Source organism: Mustela lutreola, chromosome 13, assembly GCF_030435805.1.
Source record: "Mustela lutreola isolate mMusLut2 chromosome 13, mMusLut2.pri, whole genome shotgun sequence".
Lineage (NCBI taxonomy): Eukaryota > Metazoa > Chordata > Mammalia > Carnivora > Mustelidae > Mustela > Mustela lutreola.
This window is the reverse complement of record NC_081302.1, coordinates 56,444,303-56,459,209: the sequence shown is the minus strand read 5'-3', so window position 1 is coordinate 56,459,209 and position 14,907 is coordinate 56,444,303. Positions and strand designations below refer to the sequence as shown.

The 14,907-nt window shown below is 43.1% G+C and overlaps 1 long non-coding RNA gene across 1 annotated transcript; it reads left to right on the top strand.

Annotated features, from left to right (window-relative positions):
- Window positions 1-4,005: 4,005 nt before the first annotated feature.
- LOC131813989 (uncharacterized) lies at window positions 4,006-11,727 on the top strand. Its single transcript, XR_009347073.1, has 2 exons — window positions 4,006-8,601; window positions 9,549-11,727. It is a non-coding gene; the product is annotated as an uncharacterized LOC131813989 (long non-coding RNA).
- Window positions 11,728-14,907: the final 3,180 nt, after the last annotated feature.

The window sequence follows — 14,907 nt, the reverse complement described above, 5'->3', positions numbered from 1 at the left end:
ATAAAACAAAAACAGCTTAGAAAAGTGAATCCTGTATATAACTAAAGGTTATAGTTTTCTTCTACTTGCTGCTTATCTGCTGATGGAGAATGATCAAGGCTGGCCTTAAGAAAATAGCAGCTAAAGAGGGGACCAGGACAAAGGGGTTGAAAAATCGACAAGCCAGGCACACAGCCCTTAGCTGTGCTGTGTTTTACTCACTTTCTGGCCCTGCTGAATGGTTTTGCTGGGGCTCTGGGTGACCAGACCATTTTCCAGAAACCATTCCTTGCCTCTGCCTGCTTGGTGCTGGATTTCCTCTACGTATGACTGGTGTGTGTGCTCTGACACCCAAGGAGGTGAGGCTCTGGTCATTACTGTTTCCTAGTCACCTGCCTTGGAGAGAATAGTCAGAACACACCCATTTTGCCCCTCGACCTGACCTGTTCAGCCTGACTGCAGGGGGTCCGAAGTCCTTCCCTGTATGTGCATATGTACACTTACACGGGATGTGCTGGCTAGCCATCTTGGTGTGTTTTCCAATTAATAACTCAAAATCTGAATGTGATAGCTCTTTTCTCCATGTGTCATGAAATCTGAATTTTTGAGGGGTTGTTTTGTCAAGATGCTTGTAGCATCTACAAATAGGATTGTACCAAGGAAATCAAAATACCAGGCTGCACAAAGGAGACTGCCATCTCCCCTTGGGGGTTTCTTCTTTTCTTCTGTTTCCCCAGAATAGTAAGCTTAGGTCTTTTTTTGAAAATCAATTAATTAATTAATTAATTTTTGAGAAAGAGAGAGAGGCACATAAGTGGGGGTGGGGGACAGCAGGCAGAGAGAAAGGGAGAAGCTGACTCCCTGCTCAGCAGGGAGTGTGATGTGGGACTTGATCCCTGGAGCCTGGGATCATGACCTAAGCCAAAGGCAAACCTTTTATTAACTGAGCCACCCAGGTGCCTGTATGCTTGTTTCTTAACTTAGGATGGTGACTGTCTGTTTCTTCAAAGACTTCCTTGTAAATCAGCTTTGATCTTTGTCTACAGTGAAAATGCTGGGAAGGTCAAACTATGCGGAGTGAAAGTATGAGAAGAGATACATGACACACAGGTCCACAGAGGACAGAGGTCCCCGATGTGGGTGCCCTACCAACTCCATTCTTCTAAGCATAGGCCCAGGGGAGGGCAGACCTCCAGCACCCCCATGGCCATCCGCTTCCTAGGCTAGCTACGGAGTGAGAGAGGTTAGAGGGAAGCAAGGCAGATACTATCCCTGTCCTCATGGACAGCAGTCTGGTGGGGAGACAGATAATGTAAGACTATCATTATAGGAAAGATAAATGCTAGAAATATTTTTTAAAAAAGATAACGTGCTATGCTGGTATACAACATAGCCCAGACTGGAACATCAGGGAGGATGACGCTTCTGTGTAGATGTCCAGGATCAGGGGAGATGGTGGGAATGGCGGTGGGCGGGGGCCAGAGGGAGAGAGCACCGCTTTTTGTTGCCAAATCTCGTAGTAGCAGTTGGGGTTGTATTTCACGGCAGTTAGAATCTCCTAGGCAGAAATGAAGCACTCTTCAGATCCCCTGGGAGTTAGTATTAAGTCAATCTGACTAAGTATGGGTCTAATTAATAATGATAGTAATACAACAGTAACACTTATTAAATGCTTGTGTGGGTGTAGGTATTATGCTAAGTGTCAAAGGTCACCTCAGTGAGGCTGTCCCTGGACACTCTGAATAGCAACCCCCTACCTCCTGTGTCCTTTACTCTGTTTTTCTTTTCTCTTCTGTTACCACTGTCCGACATTGTTTCTTGTCCGTCTCTTGGACTGGAATGTAACCTCCATGGGGGCAGGCAGTTTTGACTGTTTTGTTCATTGCTGTTTGCCCCAGAGCTTAAAACACTGCCTGGCACATACTCGGGACTCAAAACGTACATATTTGTATTTGTATAGGATTTGTATGAATCATAGTTGTAATGAATGAATGGACAGTATTCATTTAATCTTCGCAACATGTCTATGAAGTAGCCACTATTTGCCTTACTCTACCGATGAGCAAATGGGCACAGAGGGGTTAAGTAATTTACCGAAGGTCACACAGCCGCTGGAGGGTAGAATCAGCACCTAAGCCCAGGAAGTGTGACTCCAGAAGCTCGCACTGCAGGCGTGTGTGCAAAATGGCAAGAGTACATGCCAGTTTGATTTACAGCTTTTCTCCAGTTAAACGGCATTCTGTTTAAAGACTTTGGAAATATGATCCAATGTGGTACTGCAGTTTGAGATACTACTGATTTCATAACACAGGAATCATGGAACTGGTGGAGTGTAAGGACAATCATTGGTTAAAAAAACCGTGTGCCAACCCAGGGAAGTTGCAATCCAGATAAGATAAGGAAGTACTGAGTCACACTTTCAGATCCTATAATATAACCTGAAGCCCATGTTCCTGGAATATTCCTTCCTTTCCACTGACGTCTTAGTGACTTCACGCGGTGTGGTTACTGGGGATGTGACATATGGAACCATGATTTACTCTTTGACTTGTTTGGTGGAACTAAAACCTTAAAAGTTGTGGTGGTGGTGTGTCTGCGTTTAAAAACCTAAGAGTTTTAATAAAGAAAAAAGATCGTTTGCCCTGCATATCCATACAGTAGGCCAGAAATTCAGTCTTGATGTGCCGTTTTTCACATCTCTTTACCACTTTGGGCAGAAATTATTTCAGCCTCTGGAATATAAGACTTGTCCCTGAAACTGCCATTCTGACAGTTCTGGCCTCTGACCAATTATTTTTCAGGAATCTAGCTGCCAAGAGTTTGCTTTTTCCGTGATAAGAACGGTTTTATCTTTGTGTGTGTGTATGGAGTTGTCAGAGAAAGGGACTTGGCTTTTGATCTCAGAAACTTCATCTTTTCCCTTCTGCCCACGTCTGCCTGAATCACTCAGCAGTCCCTAACCTCTTTTTCGAAGAAAGCTATTTAGGAGTTTCGGCATTTATGTTGTTACATCTTTGACCCCTCACTGTGTCAGAATTGGTGAGTAGTTCTGGTCCTTTTCACACATCTGTCTTTATGTTGTCTTTCTGGGTCCATCTTTTTGTGTCTGTCTCTGCTCCTTTCTGTCTCGAATGTACCATATGCTCCCTGGCACACATAACGCAACTTTAGAGTTACAAGAAGTTATGTGTTTACAAAAGAGGGTGTGGAATTGCCACAATTCACTGAGTTACACACTGAAAATCTGTACATTTTGTTCTGTAAAAGGTATACCTCAATAAGAAAAAGAAATTTTGTGTTTACAAATTTGCAGCAAATGTAATGAGGGTTTGAGCATCTGTCATGTGGATTTAAGTAGGGGTCAGTGTTCCCAACAATATCTCCATTGGTATTATTGTTGTGCAAAGACAATGCCTGTGGCTAGGAAAACTGCCATAAGCAACCATTTTTCATAGCTTACGAATGCTCAATTTTTAACTTGGAATTTCTGCATACACAGTTAGAGCCACTGGAAACCCATTACCACCAGGAACTTGAAAACACAGGAACAGTTTCATTGCAGTGAGGACCCATCTAGTAAGGAATCCATGAGGGGGCCTCTGGGGAGCTCAGCTGGTTAAGCATTTGACTCTTGATTTTAGTGCAGGTCATGATCTCAGGGTCATGGGATCGAGCCCGGCATCAGGCTCCACAGTCTGCACTGGGTCTGCCTGTTCATCTCCCTCTGCTTCTTCCCTTACTCCTTCTCTCCCCTCTCTCTCTCAAATAAATACATAAAATCTTGGGCGCCTGGGTGGCTCAGTGGGTTAAGCCGCTGCCTTCGGCTCAGGTCATGATCTCAGGGTCCTGGGATCGAGTCCCGCATCGGGCTCTCTGCTCAGCAGGGAGCCTGCTTCCTCCTCTCTCCCTCTGCCTGCCTCTCTGCCTACTTGTGATCTCTGTCTGTCAAATAAATAAATAAAATCTTATAAAAAATATATATAAAATCTTAAAAAAAAAAATAATGTATGAAGATTAGACCAAACACCTTCTCGTGGATGCCTAAGACAAGTAATTTTTTTTTCTCATCCTCAGATTCCTCATCTGCAAAAGAGGATAACATTTGCTCCTGCTTTATTCCTAAGGTTGTTATGAGGAAAATTACCTTTAAGCCAATGAAGCATATATTTAGTGTCACACAACGGCATCAAAGTCTGTAAGCACGAAAGAAGGAAAAAGCATGCTACCTGCATTCACAGAACTTGGGAACAAGCATAGGAAGGACAACCCATTGATATATGTTTACAATAGAAAGTATCACATCATCTAGGTGACAGGGAGCAGAGTGGTCCCAACTCAAGTAAAAGAAACTTTAATTCTGGCTGGTGCCCAATGTCTGGCACAGACATTGCAATGAGACCTTGATGGGTCTATAGGACAATCCAATGAGTCTGTTAACTGTAAGGTGCGATTCAGTGATAAAATACTACTTGTTACTTCTGCTGGGGCCACTATTCACCTTCCGCAGCAGCCATGGTCCCTCTAGGTAATAAAATAGCATGGTGATTCTAAGAAAGGACCACCTTCCCAGCTTCTGGAACTTCGGGGTAGGCATGACTGACTATGGTATCTTTCAGTCTCAAAGGAGGGGAGGATACATCCCAGGTCCCACCAGATAGAATAAACACCAACCAAAGGTTAACAGTTAAATTCTCTTTCCATCTTCTAACATTTCCCCCAAGTTCCTCTCAGGTGGGCCCCTTGCCCCCCAGCCCTCTCCCCACTGCCCCCATCTATCACCACATCAACTCTTCTCCCTTACGAGGATCAGAGCAGGCTCTGAGTTGGCCCACATTCAAACCCCGACGATATCAATTTCTAGTGTGTTATAGGGAGCACCTTCCTTTAATCTATAGATAAATTTTACATCTGTAAAATGGGAATGAAAATGACAGTACCCACTTCATAATGTTGCTGGGAAGGTTAAGTAAAATAAATGTATCTGGTGTATAACACTTAAAATAGTATGTCTTATATTATCACCTGGAGTGCATGTCGCCAGATTATGGCTGTGGGCCAAACCCAGACATGTCCATTTGTTTGTGGAACGTCCAAGCGTCCCGTCACAACAGCTGGGTGGAAGAGTGACAGAGCTGTTATGTCCTACAGAGCTAAGATACTGTCCGGCCCTTTGCAGAAAAAGCTTGCTGACCTCTGACCTGGAATGATGAGAGGAGAAAACTGGCTTATGCGACATTGACAACCAGTTAGATTTTGTCCTTGGTGGGCTTGCCAGTGCCTTTCCCTCCTTATTGTTGGTTCTTAGTGTCTAATGATGTATGGTATGAACCCCTTATAGTGGAGATATCCTTATAGGGAGCTCCACAACTCAGTACCATGGACATTCCTGGGATCTGTTTATTTCCTCCTGCAGTCCAGTATTAGTAGAGAAGGACTACATGGCAGATGTGGGGAAGGTGGGTGACCAATTTCAGCTCTTTTTAGTTATGGCATAATCTCAAATGGAAACTGTAGAATACTGTAAGGTAAAAGGGGCATTGGTATTATCAGGTGATATCCTAGTTACCAAGCAGAGGGAAGCAGCGACATGGAAAAAGAAGCAAACCATGGCGGGTGGCTTGAAATTTCCTCTGACCTTTTCCTCTGCGCCTTAAATTAAGAGCCCTGTAAAGTCCAGTCTGATTCCATTTAAATATTTTTAAAGCACATGCAACATTATTGCTATTCTTTGTTTTTTCTTTTAAAGATTTTATTTAATTATTTGACAGAGAGAGAGCGAGAGAGGGAACACAAGCAGGGAGAGTGGCAGAGGGAGAAGCAGGCTTCCCGCCAAGCAGGGAGCCTGATGCGGAGCTGGATCCCAGGACCCTGGGATCGTACCTGAGCCAAAGGCAGATGCTTAACGACTGAGCCATCCAGGCATCCCAATACTATTGCTATTCTAAGATGTACAGAAATCTGGGTAGATGGGGATTGTGTAGTGGAGCAGTATTTCTAGGGTTTCGCTATTTGCATGTTGGGAAGAGCACCCAACTGGGTCCAAAAAACATTGCCACGATCTAGATGGGACAACAGGAGGGGCGCCTGGGTGGCTCAGTTGGTTGGGCAGCTGCCTTCGGCTCAGGTCATAGTTCCGGCGTCCTGGGATCGAGTCCCACATCAGGCTCCTTGCCCCGGAGGGAGCCTGCCTCTCCCTCTGACTCTGCCTGCCACTCTGCCTGTGCTCTCTCTCTCTCTGACAAATAAATAAATAAAATCTTAAAAAAAAAAAAAGATCATTTAGATGGGACAACAGGGGCATGGTGTTCCCTCTCTTAGCCTCAGGTTCCCAGTAGAGACAATCTCTTTGTTAACTGATGAAAGATAATAAATGGAAACACTCAAAGAGCAGTGTGTGGCTGTGTATGACTGTGTGGTGGGGTGTTCTGTAAGGAAGGGATTGTAAGCTTTCTTTTGAATGGTAGATGCGGCAAGAAGATACTCTAAAATGAGCTTCAGTCACAGCTGTTTTCACCTACTGCCCCTAGGCCATCTACATCCATTCCCCTTTTTCATCCAAGGGAAGGTTGCTTTGGACCACAGCTCTCATCAAGGCGGAGAATGAACCTAGTGTTCACTTGTGCACACATGTCATCCAGAGACATGCAGTCCTAAAATCACTGGTTTTGGGGAGTTGTCTCTTGTCAGTGCAGAGGCTTTCCTTAGTTGAATAAAAAAACAGATGCTCATTAATTTTAAAGATTCATTAAAAAACCAACATTTGGGGCACCTGTGTGGCTCAGTTGGTTAAGTGTCTGCCTTTGGCTCAGGTCATGATCCCAGGGTCCTGGGATCAATCCCTGAGTGGGCCTCCTTGCTCAACAGGGAGCCTGCTTCTCCCTCTCCCTCTGTCTGCCACTCGCCCTGCTTATGCTCTCTCTCTTTCTTTGTCAAATAAATAAATAAAACCTTAAAAAAAAAGAAAACAAACAACAAAAAAAAAAAACCTCGCCAACATTCATTGAGCTCTCACTATATCCTCAGCACTGTAGTCAGTATCTGGGACCGCAAGAGTGGACAGTCATGGTCCCTTAATGACCTCAAATCCCGCCTTGAAATACTCTCTAACAGTCTCGTTCTGAATGCACACTCCTTTACTTTGTTACAGTCAGCCACAACTGGGAGGCTCTCTGACCCCCTGTGCACGACGCCCTCACTGTCCTTCCCCTACTCTTGATGCCCCTCCTTTCAGTTTCTGCTTACTTTTAGAGTTTCTTGCCCACTAAAGTGCAAATGACAGTTCAGGAGAGTTTTCTTCCTGGGGAACTTGCATTAGAGATCCACGTCCTCCCCAAGGCACTTTCCCTGCTGAACCTGGATTTGGCCTCAGGACCCATCTGTCCTTACCAGTCACAGTTGGCAGTCAGGTCTTCAACTATTCATCATGCTTTAAGCCAAGACTGAAAATTCAGGGATCAGATAGCAAACACTAGGTTCAGTTTTTGTGGGGAAGAGGGAAAGGATAGGAACAGGGGTTTTATGTTTTTTTTTGGGGGTGGGGGAGCCCTGCAGAATGAGATGACAGAGATACAGCCTGTCCCTGTTATATATAAGGTCCCAACTTAGCAAAAGGCATTGCCCAAGGGTGGCAATTATCCTGCAGAAATGTTCGCTACCAAGAAGAAAGTTGGAGATGATCTTCGCTGAACTGAAAATCTTGTCACAGAGAAAGTGAGGAGTGTGGAATTTATATCCCTATAAAGGCACAGCTACTCAAAATACCCAGCGTAAGTGGAGAATTCAGAGCAGAAGCACCATGCATAGAGAAGGCCCCCGAGGTACTTTAAGGTGCCTAAGTGAACAGTTGGCCTCAAGAAGAATCTAATTTGAATGTTTCAGAGCAATCATACAAGGAGGTCTCTTTTGGAAAGTTCTACCATCTCGTGCACTGTGTTTGACAGAGATAGAGTCCAAAGAAGGACAATGAACACATTCATTAATGAGGACTCAACTTGCTATTGTACTGTCAAAAAGGCTCACCAATTTAAATGATATTCTAAGCTTTCACAGTATTTATTTTTTAAAAGGTTTATTTATTTATTTGACAGAGAGTGTGTGGGGGCCAAGGGGCAGAGGGAGACGGAGAGGGAGAGAGAATTCCATGCCATCTCCACCCCCCAAGAACGCAGCCTCACACAGGGCTCGATCTTAGGACCCTGAGGTCAAGATCTGAGCCGAAACCAAGAGTTGGATGCTTAACAGACTGAGCCACCCAGGTGCCCCCAGCTTTCACAGTATTTAAATGTGAAAGAATGCATTAAACTTGGGAACCTGCTGGGATATAGTAGATTGTAAACATCTCCATATGGTTATAGAATTTCAAATGCATCATTATGCCCTCACGAAAATGATAATATATAAATGCAGGAGAGCTTAGTTCAAGTAAATGCATTATTGGAGTTGACAACGAAAGCGTGGACACCTTTAGGACTCATAGGTGGGCTCACTGCCGATCTCTGTGGACCAAGGAACCAACTTGGTATCATCTGGGCTCTCTGAAAAAGCTCTCTTTACAATGTATCGAACTGCAAGTCTCTGAAGCTCCTGTCCAGCTGTCAAAATATTGGAGTCACTTGTCTACAGGTATGTGACATGTCACGGCTACATTAATAAGCTGCAGAAATATGCATGAAGTTATATTTCTGCCTCACATCCCATTACCAATATGAAAATAGCATCGACTGGTTTGGTCATTTGTATTGATAATTAACTAGGAAGCTTTAAAATTCCCATTTCCCTAAAAGCTATGTTTTTATAAGTGCTTGATTTTTTTTTCCTCTCAATAATTTTGGGAGGGAGTTTTCAGTGTTTTTACCAAATAAGTATCTTTTTTGTAACTTATAAATGCGCACAGACATAAAAAGTATTAACAATTAAGAGCTCATAAGATACCCCTGTTATTATTATTATTATATTACTACTACTGACCCCTATGATTTGTTTTAATTGGATTTTAAACACGGGTTTAACATCATATGTATACAGACCCTATGGTTATCTTAACCAGCAAGATTAACCTTGAACTGTTCCTTTGAGGGTATTGTCTCATTAGATGACTCTTCCTATCACTTCACAGAGAAAGAGTCAAGCCTTCTGCAGTATTTAGAATCATATTTCCCCCCAAATGTGGCTGTAGTGGAGTAAAATAAAGAGCAGACTTAGAGCTGGGGTTTATGCCCCAACTCTCAACAACCTAGATTACCTGTTACTAAAGGGACCTTTTGTTTAAGATTTCAGAGCCTCAATTTTGCCATCCCTGAAATGGAAACCATAGTTTTTTTTTTTTTAAATTAAATAGCTCATTTAATTAAAAAAAAATTTAATAACAATCTTTGAGAAAAGCCCTGGGTAAAAACTCTAACATTAAACAAGTACAAGACCTTGAGGACATTCTGGGATAATTTACTACACCATGACTTTATCAGTCTCTGTAGTTCTAACAGTAATGGTTTGGTCACTGGTAGTAGACATCTTTTTAATTTTTTTTTTTAACCTGCCCAAAAAAACTTTACATCTTTTTCTGATGATAGTGAAATGATTTTCCATGGAGACATCTTTTTCCTACTCCTTATTCCACGTGACGGGAGAAGACCTGCCCAACGTGATGTAAATGTGGCCAAAGTACCAAAACCCTCTGGACACAGTGACTGGTTCGGGAATGATTCTTTCAAGATGAAACCAGGTAAATAAAAACTGGACTCTGGAATTTACTGGGCAGGGATTCTCTTTCAACGAGAAGAAGTAAGGACATTAGGAAGTAAGTCTAGAGGTGCTAATGGTCATCTTACCAGCAGATAGACCGATTTATTGAAGCTAACTATAAATGAACTATTGAAACTAACAGAGAGAACAGCAGGAGATGGAGAAGAACAGATCCTGAATTGCGTCATTGGAATCTCTGGCCTCATCATCCCTGAGGTTTCACTTGTGCACCTTTTAGTTCTCCAGCCCATGGATTTTTTTTTTTTCCACTTCAGACTTTGGAGTTAAGTTTCTGTCACTTGCCATGAAAAGAGACTTGACTGATTCACTTACTTCTCACTATGAAGGAGATGCTCTATAAAGAGTCCACGGCCAAGCTATGTATGACTCATGGTTGCGTCAAGAGATCCAGGGTGCTAAATGTCAGTGATATGGTGTGTGATGGCCTTCACCCCATCTTCTGCTAGACTGCCTAATAGACCTTGAGTCTGGATCTTCAGAGTCTAGGCTATCAGCACTGCAGCCCACCTAACTGCAGCTAACAGGTGAGTCTGCTCTTTTGTTCAGGTTGATGCTGGCTTTTAACCCTTGAGCTAGGATACGCTTCTAATAAATCCTTGTAGAACCCTTTCTGATGACTCAACTCCACCCGATTCATTCGGGATTTCTTACTGTCTGCAGAAACTTAAATATTACCTGAATCGCACCCTCCCCTAAACCACCATTGGCTTTCTTGGACTTTGATGCCTGGACTGGATTGGAGCTTGCTCTGAATTACTCCTGACTATAACACCAAATTTGAACTCCTGACCACCATCCTCCTTTACCAGAATGGGACCAAACTTCCTTTTTCAGTTTTTCCTGGCTCCTGGACAATTCTTACTTACCCTTCTACCGTTCTTTAGGAGTGATGAAAGCCATTTCATTTATAGATCTCTACGCTTAGATATAACGAGGCTATATCAGGATCTTGAATGTGCTTTTTAAAACTAAATGCAAGTTTCAATTTTTCATGTACCAAGTGCCTATCCCCCACCCACAACCCCGAAATCAGAATCATGCCGGAGTTCTCTAGCCAGACTCTACTTGGGAAACCAGCCAAAGGAAATCTCTGCAACAGACTGGTCCAGCCCAATTAGAGGAACTGGAGTACGTGTTACTCCAACAAAAAGAAGGCCTGCCCAGAGTCATCCAGCCCGTCCTTATGCTGGCCCAGCCAAGGCAGGAAAAGTGGAGAATGGCCACTAAAGACAGAAGTGACTTCATGCTCTGTGTCTGGAATTGCCTCTGAGCTTGTCCTAGCAATGGACATTGGGTGCTGACCAAGAGGACTTTGATGATTGTTGGTAGCTTTGGGCAAATGGGTCATTTGCTGGGACGACTCTTCTCATTTCCAGGTTGGTACCTCAGTCTCCATGTCATCTGAAGCAATGAGTCCTGGGTTTCCTGCCTGGATGTGGGAACCTGAAGACAGAGCTCCAAGACTTAGTCTACTTTAAACTGAGGAGCCAGGGAAGACTGCCTAGCCCAGACCACTGAGGTAGCCATGATTTCCTTCTTTTCAGATAACCCAGGATCATGACCAGCCCTTGGACTCTTGAACCTCTCAGGGCCAATGGAGAGGACATGGGTCCAAGTGAGGAGTTCAGAATGCCTCCAAGACAACTTAAACCAGGAAAGGAGAGTAGAGTCCCATGCCAGAATTTAAAGGGGGGCCCAAAGTCAAAGGAGGCCAATTATTTCGTTAAGAGCTGACCAAAGGGCTGAGCACCCAGGAAGTTGAGGTCAGAGGAAATGGAAGACTGCCAGGAGGCCATGTAGTGATCCCGCCCCTCCCACCGCAGTCCTTGGATTTTTGTTCATGGCTGGGGGGAGGGAAGTGGTGGTGAGTCCCAGTCCTGCACTGTAAACTGAACCGTGGGTGACAATTTCCATTTAAACAATAAATGCTGGCTACACCCTAGGCTGGCTCAGCAAAGTCTATTAAACACATCATATAGGAACAAAGATTTATGCCTACAAGAAATTTGTTCTGAGTTAAAAAAGAAACAAAACAAAAACCTACCAATGAACTTAGGCATACACCTTTTGTGTAAAGCTGGAGACAGTCTGTCCTGTACCTGGGTAAATGCAGAGTAGTTTTGAACATATGGTAAGTGCTCGATGACCACTTTATGTTTGATAGATTAGTTATTCTATAAAAGTTTATCATGTTCTTTTCATTTGTTTTCTTTTTTTTTGTAACTCATTTTTAATAAACTTCTGTATATGACATGCAGAATCCTAATAACAGACACGATCCATGTCAGTGTGCCTTAATTCTTCCTTTTCCTGGAATATATTTTTTGAGATATATATCACATATATAATAGGTATTATATACAAAAATCTGTATAAATTTAAAAGGAAAAATTTGTTTCTTTTGAGAGTTAATGGAAGACTTTTACCAATCACGTAATAAAGCATAGCTTCTCCTTAAAGATAAATTCTCCATTTCAAAAGTTGGTGACAAGGACAGCAGGGATAAAGAATTTCAACGGTTTAAATTTAAGGTCCTGGGTAAAGTCCAACTGGAGAATATGTTGTGATTATGAGAAGTTGGCTTTTTTTATCTGATTATTTTTTACAGAGTCAGAAACACCCAGAGGGTAGTCAGGGGCACTGAGCAGTGACACAGTGAAGAGGGCCGGGACATTGTCCCAAGGCTGTAGGACACCACGTGCTCTGCCCAGCTCCCTGTGGAGGTGGTTCAGCTCTCAAGAGTCAAACAGATAGTTATTCAGGCCCAGTTCTTGAATTTCAGCATATTTCAGCTTGTGAAAAGACAAAAGCCAATTATTGATAGCTATGCTGACCTCAGATCTGTGGTCTATCTTAGTGAAATGATCTTCCAACCATATCATTGCCAGTTAGAACATGGTGATACAAGTTTAGTGAAAAAACAAACAAACAAACAAACAAAAAACCCCAAACCCAAGAAATAGATATTCTCCTTGAATTTTGTGTTTTCAGTCACCAACGTGGTTTTAATCCTGCTAACTCTTTTTGCCAGCCAAGCTCTCTCTTCTGTAAGATCATTCCAACCTCCTGGGAATGACTATGGGATCATATTATCCTCAGACTGTGGTTAGCTGTGACCTGCCTCTCTGTCTCCCCCCAGAGAATGTGTCTCCTAAAGGGTCGGAGCTGGATCTGGCTCAAATCTCTAGCCTGTGTTGGGCCAACAAGTGTTTTGAATATGGCAGGTGCCCAGTAGCTATACTCTGGAATTTTGAAGTTGAGCTAAACAAGACCTTGCTATCATCGATTGATAATTAAAACAGGATTCAGATTAGGACTTTTTCCTTCCCAACTTCAGCACCCACAGACTCCTGTGGAAATCCCAGGAGCCCAGGTGCCCTGCATCTTCGTAAGCCAGCCCCACTCCCACCGAAGGTCTTTTCCCAGGCTAACAGCAGCAGCTACCCCACGCCTTCCCTGCACTGAAGTCAAGGCTTCTGATATTTCATGATATCTTTAAATCATAGCCATACAGCTACCTTTTTCTGAAGCTCTGTTACATCCTTGCTGGACATGTTTAAAACCTGTTATTTATGAACTTTGCCTCAACCCGGAAGGGTGATTCCCTTTGCTAATTCATCTGTGTGGACAGTGAGGATCCCTGATTTAATGAAATTCCTGTTCCTATGGAAAAAGAGAGACAACAAACAAGTAAACAAGTTAATTTCGGATAGTGACTACACAACGAGGGAATTACAGCTGGGTTCTGATGTAGTTAGCACTGCTTTAAATATCAACATCAGGGAAAATCTGTCCAAGAGGGTGACATTAGTGCTGAACCCCAAATGAGACAAAGGAGACTGGCAAGGTAAAGAGCATTCATTCACAAGGACCAGCATGGGCAAAGCTCTGAGGAGGGTAAGGGCTTGTCACTTTATTAAGTTATCTATGCATCTGTTTGCTTTCTCTGCTAGAATCTGAGCAAATATTCTAGATCACCTACACACTTGGAAAGGACTTTTCTTGCTAGTAACTGGGCTTTCCATCCCCAGCATCCCTCCAGCACAGCTGGGACACCCTATTACATTTATAAGCATATTCTTTATCCTTCAAGACACAATCGAAACCCCGCCTTGCCTTCCTATCTTGGTCTTCAGTGAATTAATCTCGTATTTGTTTTCTCTTGGTTTATCTTGCCATATGAAACATGGGTCATCACTCCGGCGAAGCTTACTTTCAACAGATTTCCTAAGCATCAACCTTGTGCTGGGCACGGGATTAAGGCTTGGGACCTAAAGACAAGGTCTTTAGTGTGGTAATTGCTCTGTGACACATACATGTTTTGATAATTAGACGTGCAATATAGATCGCTTTTTCCAGCAATGGTGTGGACAATTGATTGAAAAGCAACCAGACTGTATATAGGGAAAACAGTAAGTACGTGTAGCTATATGCACGTGAATGTGTGTGTGTGTGTGTGTGTGCACGTGGTGTTGTAGGTAGCTGCTGTTTTTGTAGCACTAACACCCATCCCCCCTTTTTCCCTGGAAAGAACACCCTGTTTTCATTGATTATCACCCCCCTCCTTGCCACTACTACTGTTCCATGAGGTTGGGTGAGATTGATTCCAGCTTTAGATTCCAGAAAGACCGTGTCATAGGTCCTGGCTAATCAACACCAGGTAATCCTGAACTTTTTGCTAGAAAAAAAAAAAATGAGAAAAGCTTTCTTTCCTTTGGGGTGGTTGAAAGGCTAGGATGCATGACTGGGGCTCTGGAAGATATCTTACCATCATGGGGGAGGAGCCTGTGGAGAGCAGAGCCCCATACAGAGAAAATCTGCCATAAAATATAGGGAGGAAGTACCATGATGAGCTCCTAGATCTAGCTGGACCCCTGTAGCTCAGTTAAATGAACCAAAAAATTCCCTTTCCTATTTGATTTGAGTTGGGTTTTCTGCTACTTGCAACCCAACTATTCCTAAATGATAGAGATGAGGAGGAGCCTAAGGGACACTGACGTTAGTTACCCAAGATCCCACAACTAGGAAGTAGCTGTATTTACTTTATTTATTTAATTCTTTTTAAAAAAAAAAAAAACGTGTTTCTAAGATTTATTTATTTATTTATTTGACAGACAGAGATCACAAGTAGGCAGAGAGGCAGAGAGAGAGAGAGGAGGAAGCAGG